Raw genomic sequence first — 14,992 nt, forward strand, 5'->3', positions numbered from 1 at the left:
GTTGGTTTGCTCCTGTTATCTTGGCCTATTGATAGAAGTATTACAACTGGTATAGGAGATAATTCGGATCATAAGGGTTGGTGTGCTGGTTAATTTTGTGTGTCAATTGTGGTTGGGCCACAGCGTTCAATAGTGTCCAAATATTTGATCAAACATAGTCTAGATGTTGCTGTGAAGGTATCTATCTATCTATCTATCTATTGTGAATGTATCTTTTAAATGAGATTAATATTTAAATATATATACTTTGAGTAAAGCAGATTATACTCTATAATGTGAATAGACTTTATTCAACCAGTTGAAGGCGTTAAGAACAAGAGAACTGAGTCCTCCTCCGAAGAAGAAATTTTCCCTGTAGTTTTACTTTGAAGTCAAGTTGTAACATCATCTGTTTACTGAGTTTTCAAGCCTGATGATCTACCCTGTAGTTTTGGATTTGTCAACCTCTACAATCCTGTGAGCCAATTCATTAAAATTCTCAATCTCTCTCTCTCTCTCTCTCTCTCTGTCTCATATACACATACACACAGACCCTATTGATTCTGTTTCCCTGGAGAACCCTGACTAAACTATTATAGCTGGATTTTGAACCTTTCTATCAAAAATAAATGTTTTATGTCAAATTAGATACTTTGTGAAAATTACTTGAAGCATCTGATTGTTAAACATTTGCCTGTATTTTAGGAACTATGGGAGATTTATCAGTGAATAAGGTAGTATCTCTGTCTTCAGTGAGCTCAGAATTTAATTGGAAAGACAAGGTTTAATATTGTGAAAAAGTAAGTAATTACAGGTAAACTAAGGACAACGAATATAAAAACATATGATGAGGTCTCTGGCTAGTTGAGAATACTAGCTTAGAGATTAAATGCTGTTAAGTATAGTTGATCATTGTGGGTTAGGAAAAGCTTAGTAAAGGAAGAATGCCAATATTAATTAATTTTAACATATACTTTCAATAGATTCTGAACTTGGCTCTGGTGGGTTTAGGCATTATTATCTAAACTATTATTTTAGTCAGAATTCCTCAGAGGTAATTATTGTCCCAAAGTTACACAACTTTAAGAAGTAGAGCCTGAAAAATGTATCCCTATTTCCACTAGCCTATGCTGCAGAGATAGGGTCATGGAGGTGGGGCTCTAGTACCATCTTGAGACTTAGGTAGTCTGTTTGCAGTAGGACTCAGTTCTGGTGTCCTTTTCTTTAGAAGAGTTTGTGTAAAAGGGATGAGGAAAAAGTCCTTGACAAAAAGGTGGGAAGATAGCACATTAACTTACTGAGTTATCAAATCCTTGAATAAGCCTATCAAAGGTATGCTGTAAATTGGGTTTAACTGACTTATGCACATTGGGCTTGGCCTCCAACTCTGTCCATAGCTGACCTGTTTTCTACATTTTAAGTAGGATAATGGAGCACAGTATTTTCTTACTCTAGAAATGTTTGTTATTTATAGTGTTGGGGATTGTGCTTGATTCAATTTGTGGGAGTCTGCTAAACATGATTATAAGTTACAGATAATGTTTCTCTTATATATACTTTGTTTTATCATCAATATGTTAAACACAAATTTTATTGTTTCTGTTAAAGGCAATTAATAATTGGAGCTGGAAAACTCCGTGAAAATATATTGGTTTCTCAAAACTGGCTTATGTTAGGATCAAGCCCAAAAATCTGATAAGAATTGATTTTCCTTTCTCTATAAGATAAATAAAGACTCCATCAGCCAACCATTGGTTCACCCAGACAGGTTGCAATTCATTCACTTGATTTTCAAAATATTCATAGTTAATCTTAGCATACCACCAAAAATCTCATTTTTCTACTTGCCTTCCTAAGCAGTGTCAACATGCTAGTTGGGACTGAAATGAACACAAAAATTACAAATAAAAGAGCCAAAACATTGTGATGTAAAATACTATTAATGAAAGCTTTCTCGATAGAACAGGGATAAGGATACTTGGTTGGTCAATTAGGATAGTTCTTGGCATGAGACATGAGAAACCAGAACTTTTATCCAGAGTGTGATCAGAGTGCTGAGTCAGTAGGAGACCAAGATATTTGAAGAGTAGTTGAAGGAGTAGGAGGTGTTGAGTTTCAAGAAGAGACCATTTCACTTGAATATGATGATAATCATTAAGTATTTACAGTTCTATCATGCAGAAAAGCATTGAATTCTGCATGAATTCGGAAGGCCTAACTCAAATTAATGCATAGAGGCAAAGTTCAGTTTAGTGTTAAGTAATTATGTAAATAAAAGTTGTTTAATAGACACAGCCTTCCAGGAATGCATTTATCTATAAGTGTTGAGATACTGAGGATACACTGGTCAAAAATGGTGTGTGCCTGATAAAATTAAATAATTCATTAACTGTATGAATAAGCCAAGAATTTACTGTGTGATACTGGGTGACTATGTCTGAGTTGCTGTAGCAAGTATTATTTTACTGGTTGGGAGTTAAAGAGTTAACTCTTTTTTCCTGAAATTCTGTAAATGTGATTTTATTTTGGCTTACTCTCCATCCTTTCTTGAGACTCTTTCATTTCCTTCTTTTTAAGTTTGTGATGTCTCATGTCTCTTTATAGTCATCCATAATCTGTAATTACCTTAAAAATTATAACATGCAATTATTTTTCCTGAAGCAGGTGTATTTGATAAAGTTTCACTGGTAATGTAGTATAGCAGAAAAAACATGGGCTTTTCAGTTAGACAAATCTGGGGTAAATTGTTGGCTCCACCATGTAGAAGTTCTGTGATCTTGACAAATTGCTTCATATCTTGGTGTTTCAGTTTTCTTATTTGAAAATTTTATTTATGAGTGTTTGCAGAAGCCGGGGGATTGCTGCAGTGTGGGCGGGTCTTCAGTTTGCACAACTACTGGCTGCAGCAGCAAAAGATGAACGGAGCTCTAGGAAAGGTGCTGTGTCCAAGGAACGATACCATTTTTAAGCAAGACTTTTCTCTCTTAAGATTCAGAACTTCAGGAGAAAATCCCATCTCTTCTGCAGGTGGAATTCTGCTGAGTACCAGTCAGCACTACAAGACAAAGCCTACCCATAGCATTGGAAGATATAAGCATCTAGTTAAAGCCCAAGAGCCCAAGAAGAAGAGAGAAAAGTGGAAGTGAGACCCATTAATTTGGGAGCAGATTATGAATATGGGGTTTTAAATATTCACCTGGCTGCATGTGACATGGCCCTGGCAGAGAGCTGTGCCCAATATGTTTAGAACCTCTGCAACCATCTATCCATTAAAGTTGAGGAAAATTATGCGATGTCCACCAAAACCATGGAGGTATTGTGGCTGCAAGACCAAGGTAGCAAAATGTTCCTGGACTCAGTTCTTACTACCCATGAGCGAGTGGTTCAGATCAGCAGTTTGAGTGCTACATTTGCAGAGATTTTCTTGGAAATAATTCAAAGCAATCTTCCTGAAGGAGCTAGATTGTTAGTAAAGGACCAAACCAAAGAAGACTTCAGGGGAAGGTTCAAAGCTTGGCCAGAACTGGAAGAACTGTTGGCCAGGTTGAACTAGCTCATTGCAGACCCTTTCAAGCCAGGACTGGTGATATTGAGTGCCAAGGGAAAGAGCTTCCTGGGTGGTCAAAATTAAGAAGACCATTTAGATATAACTACCCATCCTCATTACCCAGGAATGTCACTTCTCTTATATGGAGGAGTGTTGCCAATTGCCACTTTCCTTTGAGCCAACCTACAGCATCCTCAATCTAATAAAAATATGCAGCTGATGGGAAAAAAAAATTATTTACTCAAAAAGTGTTTTTGAATATATATTACACATCAGCTAGTTTGTTAGTTGTTGGGATATACTCATGGACCAAAAAAAAAAAAAAAAAGGTCTTGCCTTCCTAAAACTTATGTTCTTTTAGAAGAGAGAAAGATAATAAATAATAGACAAAAATAACTTATATAGCACATAGCTATGGAAAAAAGAAAAAGGAGGGCAGAATAATGAGTTGAGGGTAATAAGATGGGGTGAAGATTGAATGTTAAATAGGATGGTTGGGGAGCCCTTATTGTATATAAGGTGAGATATGAGCAAAGTCTTAATGTAGATGGAGTTAGTGCTACATTACATCTAGAGTTTCAGAGAAGCAAAGCGAAGCATTAGATAAAAGTCTCAGAGGTGGGACTGTGCTTAAACAGTTCTAGGATCGGTAAGCAGGCCTGTGTGACTAAAGCAGGAAGGAGTAAGGGAGAGTTTACAGTAGGAAATGAGTTCAGAGAGGTAGAAGTGAAGGTGGAATGGCAGATCATATGGTCTTTGGATAAGTTATATGTATGAATGTTGGATTTTACTTTGAAGAAAATGGAGAACTTGTGGAAGTTTTTAGTGAAGGAATCATCTGAGTGATCTTATATTTTGGAGTGTTTTCTGGGGAAGGGTCAAAAGAGAAGCAAGTGTAGAAGCAGGGAGACATATTAGGAGGCTGTTGCAGTAATACATATTAGAGATAATCGTGGTTTAAATTAGGTTGGTGGCAATGAAAATGGTGAGAAATGATCTGGACATATTGAAAAGGAAATAAAACCTTTTCAAGGTTATTGTGAGAATTGAAGACTGAATGTGTGTTAAAGACAAAGTGCCTGGCACAATATATAGTACATTGTAAACATATTAGCTACAGTTATTAATAAGGTATGGAATACCATGCAGAATCTGATTTAGTCCTTCAACATAATTGGCTTTATCCTGTTTTGGGGAGCGTTGGAGGAGTACAATTAATATACAATATTATATTGGTTTCAGGTGTACAAAATAGTGATTTGACATTTGTGCACATTGAGAAATCATCACAGTAAATCTAGTTACCATCAGTTATCATACCAAGCTAATACCATATTATTGACTGTATTCCACATGCTGTAAATTACATCTCTCTGGTTTATTTATTTTATAAAGAAGTTTGTACTTGATCCTCTTCACCAATTTAATCCTCTCGCACAGCAATCAACAATCTGTTTATTCTGTTAATGAGTCTGGGTTTTAGTTTGTTTTGTTTTGGCTGGTTTGCTTTTTAGATTTCATGTATAAGTAAAATCATGAGGTATTTTTATTTCTCTTAGCATAATGCCATCAAGGTCCATCCATATTGTTGCAAATAGCAAGATTTCATTTCCTTTTTGTGGCTGAATAGTATTCCATTGTGTGTGTGTGTGTGTGTGTGTGTGTGTGTTGTCTATTGATGGATGGATGGATAAAGAATATGTCATTCATCCATCAGTGGACACTTAGATTGTTTCCATATCTTGACTATTGTAAATAATGTTTCATTGAACCTAGGGGTACATGTATCTTTTCAAATTAGTGATTTCATTTTCTTCTGATATCCAGTGGTGAATTTACTGGGTTATATTGTAATAATATTTTTTTTAAATTTTTAATGTTTTATTTATTTTTGAGAGAGAGACTGTGTGAGCAGGGGAGGGTCAGAGAGAGAGGGAGATACAGAATCTGAAGCAGGCTCCAGGCTCTGAGCTAGCTGTCAGCACAGAGCCTGACGCAGGGCTCGAACCCACAAACTGTGAGATCATGACCTGAGCCAAAGTCGGTCACTTAACCGACTGAGCCACCCAGGCACCCTGATAGTGTAATATTTTTGTTTGAAAAACCTCCATACTGTTTTAATAGTGGCTGCACAAATTGATATTATTGTCAACAATGCATGAGGGTTGCCTTTCCTCCACGTCCTCACCAACATTTGTTATTTCTTGACTTTTTTATGATAGCCTGATATCCGTTTTGATTGATGTCAGATGCTAATTTTTTTAATTTAAATCAAAGTTAGTTAACATATAGTGTAATAATGATTTTGGGAATAGAATTTAGTGATTCATCACTTACATATAACACCCAGTGCTTATCCCAACAAGTGCTCTGCTTAATGCCCCTTGCCCATTTAGCCCAACCCCCCACCAACACCCTTCCACCAAACCTGTTTGTTTTCTGTATTGAAAGGTCTCTATGGTTTGTCTCCTTTTCTGTTTTATATTATTTTTACTTCCCTTCCCTTATGTTAATCTGTTTTGTATCTTAAATTCCACATATGAGTGAAACCGTATGTATTTGTTTTTCTGTAACTGACTTATATACTTGTGTAGTTCCACCCATGTCATTGCAAATGGCAAGATTTCATTGGTCTCTGAGTAAAATTCAGTTGTTATATATATCATCTTATTTATCCATTCAGTAGTTGATGGACATTTAGACTCTTTCCATACTTTGGCTATTATTGATAGTGCTGCTATAAACATTGTGGTGCATATACCCCTTTGAATCAGAAATTGTGTATCTTTTGGATAAATACCTAGGAGTGCAATTGCTGGGTCTTAGGGTCATTCTATTTTTAATTTTTTGAGGAACCTCCATAATATTTTTCAGAGTGGGTGAACCAGTTTGCATTCCTGTGAGCAGCACAAAAGGGTTTCTCTTTTCTGAATACTTGCCAGTATCTCTTGTTTCCTGAGTGGTTCACCTTAGCCACTGTGACAGGTGTGAGGTGGTATGTCATTGTGGTTTTGATTTGTATTTCCCTGATGGTGAGTGATGTTGAGCATCTTTTCACCTGTCTGTTAGCTATCTGGATATCTTCTTTGGAGAAATGTCTTTTGCCCATTTCTTCACTAGATTGTTTGTTCTTTTGGGTGTTGAGTTTGATAAGTTCTTTATAAATTTTGGATACTAACCCTTTATCTGATATGTCATTTGCAAATATCTTCTCCCATTCTGTCCATTGCATTTTAGTTTTGCTGATTATTTCCTTTGTTGTGCAGACTTTTTATCTTGATGAGGTCCCAGTAGTTCATTTTTGCTTTTGATTCCCTTGCCTACAAAGATGTGTCAAGTAAGAAATTACTGCAGCTGAAGTCAAAGAGGTTGTTGCCTGTTTTTTCCTCTATGATTTTGATGACTTCCTGTCTTATATTTAGGTCTTACGACTATTTTGAGTTTATTTTTGTGTATGGTGTGTAAGAAAGTGGTCCAGGTTCATTTTTCTGCTTGTCGTTGTCCAATTTTCCCAACACCATCTGCTGAAGAGACTAACTTTTTTCCATTGGATATTCTTTCCTGCTTTGTCAAAGATTAGTTGGCCATACATTTGTGGGTCCATTTCTGGGATCTCTAGTCTGTTCCATTGATCTATGTGTCTGTTTTTGTGCCATTACTGTACTGTCTTGATGATTACAGCTCTGTAATACAGCTTGAAGCCTGGAATTGTGATGCCTCCAGCTTTGGTTTTCTTTTTTAAGATTGCTTTGGCTATTCGGGTCTATTGTGTCCCATACAAATTTTAGGATTGTTTCTTCTAGCTCTGTGAAGAATGCTGGTGTTATTTTGATATGGATGTTTTGAATGTGTAGATTGCTTGGGTAGTATTGACATTTTAACAATATTCTTCCAAACCATGAGCATGGGATGTTTTCCCATAGTTTTGTGTGTTGAATTCTTTCATAAGTTTATATAGTTTTCAGTGTATAGATTTCTTTTTTTTTTTTAATTTCTTTTAAATGTTTTATTTATTTCTAGGAGAGAGACAGCATGAGTAGGGGAGGGTCAGAGAGAGAGGGAGTCACAGACTCCGAAACAGGCTCCAGGCTCCAAGCTGGCAGTCAGCATAGAGCCCAACACGGGGCTCGAACCCACGAACCGTGAGATCATGACCTAAGCGAAAGTCGGACGCTCAACCGACTAAGCCACCCAGGCGCCCCTCAGTGTATAGATTTCTAACCTTTTTGGTTAGCTTTATTCCTAGGTATTTTAGGGCTTTTGTTGCAATTGCAAATGGGATCGTTTCCTTTATTTCTCTTTCTGCTGCTTCATTATTGGTGTATAGAAATGCAACTGATTTCTGAGCCCTGGGCCAAATGGCTTCCCTGGGGAATTCTACCAGACATTTAAAACAGAATTAATACCCATTCTACTCAAGCTATTCCAAAAAACAGAAATTGAAAGAAAACTTCAGGCCTCATTTTATGAAGCCAGCATCACTTTGATTCCCAAGCCAGACAGAGATCCATCAAAAAAAGAGAACTACAGGCCAATATCCAGATGCAAAAATCCTCAACAAGAAACTTGCAAATCGAATCCAGCAGCACATAAAAAGAATTATCCATGATGATCAAGTGGGATTCATTCCTGGGTTACAAGGCTGGTACAATATTCGCAAATCAATCAATGTGATACATCACATCAACAAAAGAATAGATAAAAACCATATGATCCTGTCGATAGATGCAAAAAAAAATTGACAAAATACAGCATCCCTTCTTAATAAAGACCCTCGAGAAGCTGGGATTGAAGGAGCTTACTTAAACATCATAAAAACCATCTAGGAGAAGCCCTCAGCTAACATCATCCTCAACGGGGAAAACCTGAGAGCTATCCCCCTGAGATCAGGGACATGACAGGGATGTCCACTGTCACCACTGTTGTTTACCATAGTGCTGGAAGTCCTAGCATCAGCCATCAGACAACAAGAGGAAATCAAAGGCATCAGAATTGGCAAAGAAGAAGCCAAACTTTCACTTGTCACAGACGACATGATACTCTACATAGAAAACCTGACAGACTCCACCATAAGCCTACTAGAACTGATCCAAGAATTCAACAAAGTTGCAGGGTACAAAATCAACGTACAGAAATCGGTTGCATTCTTATACACCAACAATGAAGCAACAGAAAGAGAAATCAAGAAACTGATCCCATTCACAATTGCACAAAAAAACCATAAAATACCTAGGAATAAACCTAACCAAAGATGTAAGGATTCTGTATGATGAAAACTATAGAAAGGTTTTGAAGGAAATTGAAGAATACATATAGAAATGGAAAAATGTTCCATGCTCATGGATCCGAAGAATAAATATAGTTAAAATGTCAATACTACCCAAAGCAATCTACACATTCAATGCAATCCCAATCAAAATTGCACCAGCATTCTTCTCAAAACTAGAACAAACTATCCTAAAATTTGTATGGAAACACAGAAGACCCTGAAAAGCAAAAGTAATATTGAAGAAGAAAACCAAAATGGGAGGCATCACCATCCCAGACTTTAGCCTCTACTACAAAGCTGTCATCATCAAGACTGTATGGTATTGGCACAAAAACAGACACATAGACCAATGGAATAGAATTGAGAACTCAGAATTGGACCCACAAATGTACAGCCAACTATCTTTGACAAAGCAAGAAAGAGTATCCAATGGAAAAAAGACAGCCTCTTTAACAGATGGTGCTGGGAGAACTGGACAACAACATGCAGAAGAATGAAACTAGATCACTAAACTCAAAGTGGATAAAGGACCTGAACGCGAGACAGGAAACCATCAAATCCCTAGATGAGAAAGCAGGAAACAACCTCCTTGACCTCAACCACAGCAATTTCTTACTTGATACATCCCCAAAGGCAAGGGAATCAAGAGCAACAATGAACTACTGGGACCTCATCAAGATCAAAAGCTTCTGCACGGCAAAGGAAACAATCCATAAAACTAATAGGCAACTGATGGAATGGGAAAAGATAGTTGCAAATGACATATCAGATAAAGGGCTTGTATCCAAAATCTATAAGAAACTCCCCAATCTCCACACCTGAAAAACAAATAATCCAGTGAAGAAATGGGCAGAAGATATGAACAGACATTTCTATAAAGAGGACATCCAGATGGCCAACAGACACATGAAACGATGCTCAGCATCCGTCCTCATCAAGGAAATTTACAAATCAAAACCACTGAGATACAACCTCACATCGGTCAGAGTGGCTAAAATGAGCAAATCAGAGGATTCTAGATACTGGGGAGGATGTGGAGAAATGGGCCCCCTCCTACACTGCTGGTGGGAATGTAAGCTGGTGCAGCCCCTCTGGAAAACAGTGTGGAGAGTCCTCAAAAAATTAACAATAAAACTCCCCTATAACCCAGCAGTAACACTGCTAGGAATTTACCCAAAGGATACATGGGTGCTGATGCATAGGGGAACATGTATCTCAATGTTCATAGCAGCACTGTCAACAATAGCCAAAACATGGAAAGAGCCTGTGCATCCACCAACTGACGAATGGATGAAGAAGATGTGGTTCATCTATACAATGGAATACTACATGGCAATGAGAAAGAATGAAATCTGGCCATGTGTAGCAATGTGGATGGAACTTGAGGGTGTTATGCTGAGCGAAAGTCAGGCAGAGAAGGACAGATACCGTATGTTTGCACATATAGGAGGAACTTAACGGAGGACCATGGTGGAGAAGAAGGGGAAAAGTAGTGGGGGAGAGGGAGGGAGGCAAACCATGAGAGAGTCTTGAATGCCGAGAACAAACTGAAGGTTGATGGGGGTGGGGGTGAGGGGAGGGGGGTGATGGGCATGGAGGAGGGCACTTGTTGGGATGAGCACTGGGTATTATATGGAAACCAACTTGACAATAAACTATTTAAAAAGTAAAAAAAAAATTAAAAAAATAAAAAATGATGCAAAAAAAAAAAAGAAAAGAAGTGCAACAGATTTCTGTCTTTGATTTTTGGATCAGTTTTGCTGATTTAATGGATCATTTTTTTTGGTGGAGTTTTTTGGGTTTTCCACATAGAGTATTATGTCGTATGTGAAGAGTCAAAATCTGACTTCCTCTTTGCTGATTTATTCCTTTGTGTTGTCTGACTTCTGAGACTAGGACTTCCAATACTATGTTGAACAACACTGGCAAGAGTGACATCTCTGTCAAGTTCCCTCTAAGGAAATCTCTGTTTTTCCCCATTGAGGAGGATATTAGCAGTGGTTCTTTCACATATGGCTTTTATGACGTTGGGATATGATCCTTTTATCCCTACTTTCTTGAGAATTTTTATAAAGAAAGGATGCTGTAGTTTGTCAAATGCTTTTTCTGCATCTATTGAGAGGATCATGTGGTTTTTGTCCTTTCTTTTATTGATGTGGTGTATCACATTGATGGTTTTGTGGATATTGAATCAGCCCTGCATCTCAGGTATAAATCCCATTTGGTCTTGGTGAATAAATCATTTTATATTTTGTTGGATCTGGTTGGTTAGTATCCTGTTGAGGACTTTTGCATCCATTTTCATCAGGGAAATTGGTCTATAGTTCTCCGTTTTAGTGGGTTTTTTTTCTGGTTTTGGAATCAAGATAATGCTGTCTTCATGGAATGAATTTGGAAGTTTTCTGTTTTTTGGAACAGCTTCAAAAGAATAGTTGTTAACTCTTCTTTAAATGTTTGGTAGAATTCCTTGGAAAGCCATCTCGCCCTGGACCCTTGTTTGTTGGGGTATGTTTGATTACTGATTCGATTTTGTTTATGGTTATGGGTCTGTTCAAATTTTCTATTTTTTCCTGTTTCAGTTTTGGTAGTTCATATGTTTCTAGGAATTTGTCCATTTCTTTCAATTGCCCAGTTTGTTGGCATATAATTGCCCATAATATTCTGTTATTACTGTTTGTATTTCTGCTGTGGTGGTTATGATCTATCCTCTTTCATTCATGATTTTATTCATTTAGATGCTTTTCTTTTTCTTTTTTTTTTTTTGTTTAAGAAGCTTTTTATTTTTTTTATTTTTATTTTTTTTACAAATAGTTTATTGTCAAATTAGTTTCCACATAACACCCAGTGCTCATCCCCACAAGTGCCCTCCTCCATGCCCATCCCTCCTCCCCCCCACATCCATCAGTCCTCAGTTTTTGTCAGCATTCAAGAGTCTCTCATGGTTTGCCTCTCTCCCTTTCCCCCACCATTTCCCCCCTTCTTCTCCCGGTTGGTCCTCTGTTAAGTTCCTCCTAATCCTCCTATACGTGCACACATATGATATTTGTCCTTCTCTGCCTGACTTATTTCGCTCAGCATAACACCTTCAAGGTCCATTCATGTTGCTACACATGGCCAGATTTCATTGTTTCTCATTGCTATGTAGTATTCCATGGTATAGATAAACCACATCTTCTTGATCCATTCTAGATGCTTTTCTTTTTCTTTGGATAAATCTGGCTAGAAGTTTATCTATTTTGTTAATTCTTTCAAAAACTGTCTCCCGGTTTCATTGATCTGTTCTACTGTTTTTCTTTTTTTGATATCAGTTATTATGTCCCTTCTTCTGCTGATTTAGGCTTTCTTTGCTGTTCTTTATCTAGCTCTTTACGGTGTAAGGTTAGGCTGTGTATCTGAGAACTTTCTTCCTTCTTTAGGAAGGCCTGGATTGCTATATACTTTACTCTTATGACCATCTTTGCTGCATCCCAGAGGTTTTGGGCTGTTGTGTTTTCATTTTCATTGGCTTCCATGTGCTTTTAATTTCCCCCTTTATTTTCTTGGTTAACCCATCATTCTTTAGTAGAATGTTCTTTAATCTCCAAGTGTTCATGATCTTTCCAAATTTTTTCTTCTGGTTGTGGTTTCTATGTGGTTCATAGTGTTTTGCCTGAAAATATTGAAGATATGATATTGATCTCTTTGTACTTGTTAAGGAGTGATTTGTGACCCAGTATGTGATCTATTCTGGAGAAAGTTCCCTGTGCACTGGAGAAGAATGTGTTTCCCACTGCTTTAGGCTGAAATGATTTGAATATATCTGTTAAGTCTATCTGATCCAATGTGTCATTCAAAGCCATTGTTTCCTTGTTTATTTTATGCTTATGTAATCTGTCCAATGCTGTAAGTGGGGTGTTGGATTCTCCTACTATTAGGGTATTATTATCAATGACTTTCTTCATGCTGATCATTCATTGATTTTTATATATTTGAGAGTTTACTTTAGGGGCATAAATATTTATAATTATTAGATCTAACTGATGGTCAGACCCCTTAATTATGATATAATGCCCTTCTTAATCTCTTGTTAAAGTCTTTATTTTAAAATCTAGTTTGTCTGATATAAGTATGGCTAATTTGGGTTTCTTTTGAGGACCATTAACATGATAGATGATTCTTGATCCCTTTACTTTCAATCTGAAGATGTCTTTAGGTCTAAAATGAGTTTCTTATAAACAGCATATAGATGGGTCTTTTCTTATCCATTCTGATACACTATGTCTTTTGATTTGAGCATTTAGTCCATTGACAATTAAGTTTTTTTAATGTTTTATTTATTTCTGAGAGAGAGAGAGAGACAGTGTGAATAGGGGAGGGTCAAAGAAAGAGGGAGACACAGAATCTGAAACAGGCTCCAGGCTCTGAGCTAGCTGTCAGCACAGAGCCCGATGTGGGGCTGGAACCCACGAACTGTTAGATCATGACCTGAGCTGAAGTCGGATGCTTAACGGACTGAGCCACCCAGGTGCCCCAAGTCCATTAACAATTAGAGTGAGCACTGAAAGATCTGAATTTAGTGCCATTGTGTTGCCTGTAGAGTTGGTGTTTCTGGTAATGTCCTCTGGTCCTTTCTAGTCTTTGTTGATTTTGGTATTTTTGTGTGTTGTTTTGTCTTTTCTGCACTCAAAGAGTCCCCCTTAAAATTTCTTGCCAGGCTGGTTTAGTGGTCACAAACTCCATTAGTTTTTGCTTGAGAAACTCTATCTCCCCTTCCATTTTGAATAATAGCCTTGCAGGGTAAAGAATTATTGGTTACATGTTTTTGTGATTTAGCACGTTGAATGTATCCTGCCACTCCTTTCTGGCCTGCTAGGTTTCTGTGGATAGGTCTGGTGGAAACCTCATCTGTCTTACCTTATAGGTTAAGGACTTTTTTCTCTTGCTGATTTAATAATTCTTTCCTTGTCTGTGTATTTTATGAATTTGACTATGAAATGCCTTGGCAATGGTTGCTTTTTATTGAATCTAATAGGGGTTCTCTGTGCTTCTTGGATTTTGATGTCTGTGTCCTTCCCCAGATTAGAAAAGTTTTCCGCTATAATCTGCCCCCATAAACCTTCTGTACCATTTTTCTTCTTCATCTTTTGGGACTCCTATGATTCCGATGTTATTCCTTTTTAATGAGTCACTGAGTTCTTTATGTCTTGTATGTGCTTGGAGGGCATAGTTGGGTGGGACTTCATGTAATGACTGCACTCTCCACTAGGTGGCGCTGCTTAATATACTGGGGTGGATGAGTATGCTGGTATGTACCTGCATGGGACCGGTGGAAATGGCTTCACCCAGCTCTCTAGTCTTTGGCTTGAATATTTCCTGCACTCACCAACCAACAATGAAGTACGCACCCTTTGTCTCAGGCCTCTGTCCACTTCCTGCCTCTACCCTCACCATGTTAGGCTGTCTGCCTGCTAGGCGGCACCTCCCTCCAGAGTTTTATCTTAGATGGGGTTGTGTGTCAAAACTCCACACTTCAGAGACGCCCCCCCCTCCCCCCCCCAAATCCCAGCTACTTGAACATGTGCTGACTCTCTGGGGTAAGTCTAGATGAGCAATGTCTAGGTGCTGGTTTGCCCCAGAGAACATTTGCATGATTGCACAGTGGCTGAGGTTCAAAGATGATGGCAAATCACAACCCATATCCTGTGCCAGGTTTCACTGCAGTTTGTTGTTTTTGTCCCAGTAGCAGCAAACATGGCTGCTCTCCGGAGTCTACTGGGATCTTTGCCTGTGTGGAGGCTGTATGTCCTCTACCAAATACACTCCAAGCAGCAGAACTACTTCTCCCTCTATGACATATGGACCCCTTAGGCCCTACTGCCTGCTCCTGGGGATTTGACCTACTTCCTCACTAGAGTACCGCCAGGCACTGAGCTCTGGAACTTCAGACTCTGTGCTCCACTGTTTATAGAATCCTGACCATATTGAAACTCTCTCCTGTCTTCCTGTCAGTGTTTTTAGGGAACAGATTTCTTGTTCAATTCCTTGTGGGTATTTTTACTCTTTTTCTCTCTTTCTCTCCAGCTGTTTTTGGGAGAGTGCTTTTCTTGCATAATACTGTTATGCCATATTCTCCCTCTTTCTCTTTCTCTGTCCTCTCTCTTCTAAAACAGCTCCCATCACTCTGTGGCTTTTCTCTCCCCAGTTCACCTTTTTGCGCT

General features: G+C 38.1%; 1 protein-coding gene and 1 pseudogene across 8 annotated transcripts in view; both read left to right on the plus strand.

The window, feature by feature from the left end:
• LOC120240623 (BEN domain-containing protein 5) overlaps positions 1 to 14,992 on the plus strand; it is a 1,403,952-nt gene that overhangs the window by 240,757 nt on the left and 1,148,203 nt on the right. The window lies entirely within an intron of this gene.
• On the plus strand, positions 2,888 to 3,532 carry LOC120240626 (annotated as a pseudogene).

Source organism: Hyaena hyaena, unplaced genomic scaffold (genome assembly GCF_003009895.1).
Source record: "Hyaena hyaena isolate Hyena2069 unplaced genomic scaffold, ASM300989v1 scaffold_257, whole genome shotgun sequence".
Classification (NCBI taxonomy): domain Eukaryota; kingdom Metazoa; phylum Chordata; class Mammalia; order Carnivora; family Hyaenidae; genus Hyaena; species Hyaena hyaena.